We start from the raw sequence: 6,257 nt of genomic DNA, 5'->3' as shown, positions 1-6,257 counted from the left end.
AATATGTGAGATGTTTCCCCTTCATTGCATTTCATTTTTTAAAAAACTTATTTATGTTATTTATTTATTTATGGCTGTGTTGGGTCTTCGTTGCTGCACATGGGCTTTCTCTAGTTGCGGCAAGCGGGGGCTACTCTGTTGCGGTGCACAGGCTTCTCATTGCGGTGGCTTTTCTTTTGCGGATCACAGGCTCTAGGCGTGTGGGCTTCAGTAGTTGTGGCATGCAGACTCAGCAGTTGTGGCGCACGGGCTTAGTTGCTCCGCAGCACGTGGGATCTTTCTGGACCAGGGCTTGAACCCGTGTCCCCTGCATTGGCAGGCGGATTCTTAACCACTGCACCACCAGGGAAGCCCCTCCCCTTCACTGCATTTCTTACAACCAAAGTTAAACATTCAAACTTTGTCTCACTAGAAAATTTTGTCATGTGGCTAGTTTACAATATAATATTACAATAATATTTTACAGTAGTTTTACCAAAAGATGATCATTTGAATGGCAAAATAATTTTCCCTTTTTTGCTCCATTTACTTCTATCTGCACCACCATCCCCTTCACTCTGGACCACAGCAGAAACTGCCAACTGATCTCTATCTTGCTTCCTTCTGGACTGTTCTTTGTCCATTGGCCATATCGGTCTTTTTAAAACCCAAGCCCTACGGTGTCCCAGCCCTGCTTCTGTGGCATCGCATTGCTCTTACATAAAGATCCAATTCCTTAAGCTGGACTTCGGTGTCTTGTAAAGTACAACCCACTCACCCACAGGCCCCAGCGCACACGAGCCACCGGAGACCTCTGCACTCTGGCCACACTGGCTTCTGCCAGTCTCTTCTATTCTTTAAACACTCTCTGCCCCCGAGTTTTTGCACCTGATGTCTTTCCTCCTGGGGCACTCTTTCTTCACCTGTTCATCTCTGCTATGCACCAATCAGAGCGCAGCTTAAGCTTCCTGGAGGATGTCTTCCTGGATGATCGAAATCCCCCAGAGGCTGAGGCTGACCCTCTCTCTCTCTCTCTCTCTCTCTCTATATCCTATTTGTTGGTCTCTGTTTGGGGGGGAGCCCTGATTGATACACTCACTCTAAAAATGTGCTAATATTACCTCCATTTTACAGATGTGGAGGAGGAAACTGGAGCTCAGAGTTTAAACAAACTTTAACTGTTTTTTACAATGAAAAGTTTTTTTTTTAACTGATTATATAAATAATGCTTCTGAACTTTATGGTGACTAATAAATCCAGGCACATTTCCCCAAAGTCATCCTGTTGACAGGTGGCTGAGCCAGGACTCAGCCAAGTCACACAACCTCCTGTCTGGAGGATGGGGGTGTGGCACAGTGCTCGGCCCAGGTGAACGTAGCAGATCTGTTACGATTGTCGTCAATCGTACGTGCCATTCAGTGTCTGTGGCTTATCATTTTATCTCCTCCGGTCCCTATTCTGTCTCCCTGAAGGCCACCTCAATTCTTTAGCTCAAACAAAAGTCTAATGGGTGCTTATGGGAAACCAGTTCATGAGGATACATTGGGAATGCTGTCCACTTGGCTTTTGAGATGTCCAGATAATTTTTGGAAAGAGAGAGGGAGGCAAGAAAAGAGGGAAGGGAAAAGAACTAAGTAAGAAAGGAGAGAATCGAGAGATCAAGGGATTTCCTCGATGTTTGTAGCCAAGATTCTACACACAAGATTGGCACTGCTCCTCTGAATAGTAGAAAATTATTTATGGGGCAGCTACTACTCATAAGCAGGTGATGGAGGGGAGTTGCATTATATGCACCTTTAACCCATGCAGACTTAACCATACATGCTCAGAGCAGAGGTGTGACTGCGACAGAAGGTAGCACAGGTGATTCCAGCAGCCTGAGTCTGGTTGCAGGGCCCAGGGGATCCCAGGGCTGATGTCGGGTCACTGGTGGAGGGGGCTCGTTCCTAACACAGCTGGGTATGGGGTCTGGGGTGCCCCAAAGATTGTGTTGGCCTGGGCAGAGCCAGGCCCAGCTGGTCTCAGCGAAGGGCCTGGCCCGCTACGAGCAGGCTGGGTCTGCAGACTGGGGGATTATGGTTTTCTAGTGTCCGGTGTCTGCCCCCTGGTGGGTGAGGCCGGTCCAGAGGCCAGAGCCGGCTTTCTGCAGGGCAGGGGCAGGGCCAGGGCGCAGGGGATTCTGGATCCGATGCCTCAACGCGAGGGGGCGGAGCTGCGTCGGAGGCCCTCTTGCGGGCAGGACCGTGTCTAGAGGCGGCTGTGAGCTCAGGGGGTCTCTAGGCAGCCCGTCTGCTGATGGGTGGCGCTGAGTCCCTGCCCAGTCAGTTGCTTGGCCTGAGGCGTCCAGCGCTGGCACCTATGGGCTGTCAGGCAGGGCCAGGCCTTGGCACTAATGAGCTGGAGGGAGGCTCCCAGCAGGCCAGCCGCCGGCAAGCGGCAGCGTGCACGCGGTAGGACGGTTCCCGAGGATGCCACCTGCCCGTGTCTGTGTCCCCAGCGTGAGCAGCAGCCGCCCCCGCTTCTCTGGGAGACTCTCCAAGCCCAGCAGGTAGGTCTGGCCCAGGCTCCTGTCCAATTACTGCTTTTGTGCTGGGCCCTGGTGCGCGTGAGAGGTTGTGTGGCCCTTTAAGAGTGACGGCTCTATTTCCCCGCAGTCCTGGGGGGCTCCCGAAGTTAAACCCTGCCGACCTTCAAAGCAAAATGCTCTGGGGGCTCGTCTTCCCAGTGCAGGACCCCCAGGCTGGGGAGCCTGACGTGGGGCTCAGAGGTCACACTCTCGTGGGACAACCTCTGCAGTGTAATTATTCTCCAGTTTGTGCGTCGCCCACCCTGGAAGTATGGGACTTGACTGTATCACGAGTCTGCCCCTCCTAACGGTCTCGCTGTGGTTCCTTCTCTATGCCTTTAGTTGTGGAAGATCTTTTCTGGTAGGTTCTGGTCTTTTTCATTGATGGTTGTTGTGCAGATAGTTGTGATTTTGGTGTGCTCACGAGAGGAGATGAACTCAGGGTCTTTGCACTCTGCCCTGTTGGCCCCAACCTCTCAAGGGGGCATATATACCTTTCACAAGTGATGTGCAGGATGAATTTCGGAGGTGTGCAGACAAATAATTTTTATTACTGATAATGTGTGTTTACAGTCATCTTCTGTAATACTAATTTTTAAAAAATGTCTAGTAGTATTATTAAATTTGCTTTTTAAATAAGTTGATTTACATTATAAAGGGGAGATGGTAGTGAGTGAGTGATATTTCTTGAAGCATATAAATTAGGCAACAACCATGAAAATGGCACAGGGGTATCTGGAAATGAGGAATTTCTGGAATTTAATAACCCTAGGATGAAGGTGTGAGTAGATTTTAAATTTTATAGATGAGGAAGCTGGGGCTTGGAGATTAATAAATGCTTATGTTTCTTGGAACTCGTATGCGATGGGGCCAGGATTTGAACCCAGGAAGTTTGGCTGTGGAGCCCAGACACTCAGGTGGCCTCCGTGTTTCCCACCTCCTGTTAGTCACATCGTTATATAACCCCCTAAAAGTATGGGCAAGACCTGTGACTTGCTTCTAGCCAATAGCCTATGTCAAAGGTGACGGGACCTCACCTCCTGATTATATAATAGAAGATTGTCACATCTGTCCTCCCAGGAGACTGTCTTCTTTGCAGGTTTTGATGACTAAGCGGGTGATGGGGGGCTCTACATGGCAAGGAACTGAGGGCAACCTCCTATTAAAAAGGAAAGTCCAAAAAGGAACCTAGTAAGTCCCAGATTAATCATCAGAACAGTATCATGCACTGATTTATCCAACAAATATCTATTAAATTGCATACTTGTTAAGGATAAAGGAATTCTATTCTCACGTTACAAGAGCTGTTCCTTGTTCCCTTCTGGAAATTCTCTGCTTTCCACAGTGTAATTCACTATGGAGACAAACTCATCCCACTTGTCAAGCTTGGATTGATTAGTTCTTTTTTAACGCCTAAATTGTAGGAAATTATCTAACATCATTGTTCTAAAACGTGTTTAAGATTTTTAATTTCAGGTACATTTTGACTGTGGGAGAACCCCACATGAGTTATCTTACTTCTCATTGAAAACGAATACATGAAAATAAGGAAGAAAACATGAAAGTGAGTAAGAAGGGAGGACACTGCTGTTTTCGAGACATCAGTGAAGTGGATTCTGGTTTTCATTAAATAACAGAAGCAGACTATTAATTAAAATGAGGAACTAAAATTATAAGGCCACGAAGTTTAGCTCAGGATTGCCTTCTAGAAGTACAGCGTCGGCCAGATCAGGACCATACACACAGCAGAATATGCTGCCATTGTGTTCTTAATGAAATTCCCAAGGCTAATTCCATCTATTTTTCTTAGAGATTCTGGATAAAGGTGCTGAGTCTGACTTTGGATGAGCACTCATTCAGTTTGCCAAGTTTTTCCAAGGTTCACTAGCAAGTGACCTGGGAAAAAATTCATATTAAGGCTTTAAAAGTCTACAAGTGCCGGAAGAGCTTAAAATAGTTAACTCATCAACTAGCCGGGAATGAACTTAGGATAAGTTTGTCTAACATGTTCCTTGTTAGGACCAGAAAAAAAACCCCCAAAAACCAGAAAACAACTTCATCTGAGGAAAGGACAATTCATTTGTGTAGGTCAATATCAAACTTCCTTGGTAATGAATGACTTTGGTAGTTATTCATGTTCTGGCAGATCTGATGAAACCACATTTTGTCCCTAAATTTCTAAGTGACTTTGATCAAGAGATGTTGGAAGCTTGAAAAGTTACACTAGCCTTCTAAAATGAACTGGGTAACATGCTTTCTTTTCCTATTTTCAGAAAGGCTTTGGATTATCAGTACCTTAAAAGTTAAACATCTATAAAACTACACAGGTATGCTCAGGGCTGGCTACATAATTGCAGGGTCCAATGTCAAATAAAAATGAGGAACTTCTTGTTAAAAAAAAAAACTTAAGAATTTCAAGATAGTGGCACAAGGCATTAAACCAAGTGCCCATCTAAGCTTGGGGTCCCATGTGACTGTCCACGTAAGATCCCATAGCCGTGGACCCAGCCCTGACATGGGCATGGAGGTGTTTAACCACCATGTCAATTGGTTTATTGATTATTGGTTTATTCAGATTTTCTTTTTCTTCTTGGGTCAGTTTAAGTAATTTACATTTTTTCCCCAAAGCTTGATTGAGGCTGGAGAACCCCCTCCCGAGATGACTCCCTTGTGGGGCAGCAAGTTGCTAGCCATTTGGACGGAGCCTTAGTTCTTCACTACGTGGATATCTTCACAGAGTTTCTTGTGTGTACTTATAGCCCAGCTGACCTCTCCCGGTGAGAGCAAGGCAGAAGCCACATTTTCTTTTAGGAGATAAACTTGGAAGTCACACAAGTCATTTCTGCAATAGCCTGTTGGTTATAGAGGTCTGCCTTGCTCAGTATAGGAGACCACACGAGGTCTTGAATATTATTGGTGGCCCCCTTGGAGACTGATACCACTGTACTCTATGTCGAGAAGCTAATAATAGTAATAATAATAATGATGATAAGAATCATTTACTAAAGTGCTTACTGTGTGCCAACAATGTAGTCAGCACTCTGTGTACATTATTTCATTTTATTTTTTATTTTTTTGGCCACGCAGCTTGTGGGATCTTAGTTCCCCAGCCAGGGATTGAACCCGGGCCCTCTGCAGTGAAAGAATAGAGTCCTAACCACTGGACTGCCAGGGAATTCCCCCATTATTTCATTTTGAATGCACAGCAACAGCAACAAGTCCTTACTATTACCAACCCTGGGATACGAATGAATAAACAGGTTTGGATAAATTAAGTAACTTGTCTTCCCTTTTCTACAGAAGTTTTTAACAGAATTATCTAGACCAACCCTGATTGAATCAGGGTTTCTCAGCATCAGCATTAGTGACGTTTAAAGCTAAATAATTCCCTGTGTCGGGGTGTTGTCCTGTGCATTGCAGAATACTTAGCAGCACCCCTGGTCTTCCCCTGCTAGATGCCAACAGCACCCTCTCTCAGTTGTGACAACCAAAGATGTCACCAGACATTGCCAAATGTCCCCTGGGAGGCAAAATCACCGCAGTTGAGAATTACTGCTCACACTAGGATTTTTCTCTGTTGAGATGTCACTTCAGTATAGTGCAAAATTTCAAGCGTTGCATGAAAATTCCATCCATTGAAATGAGAATGAAAAGGAGCATGCATTCATTCCACAAACATGTATTGTCTCCCTAGAGACCTGTACACACAACT

This window comes from Balaenoptera acutorostrata, chromosome 15, assembly GCF_949987535.1.
Source record: "Balaenoptera acutorostrata chromosome 15, mBalAcu1.1, whole genome shotgun sequence".
Taxonomy (NCBI): Eukaryota; Metazoa; Chordata; class Mammalia; order Artiodactyla; family Balaenopteridae; genus Balaenoptera; species Balaenoptera acutorostrata.
This window is presented reverse-complemented; position numbering follows the sequence as displayed.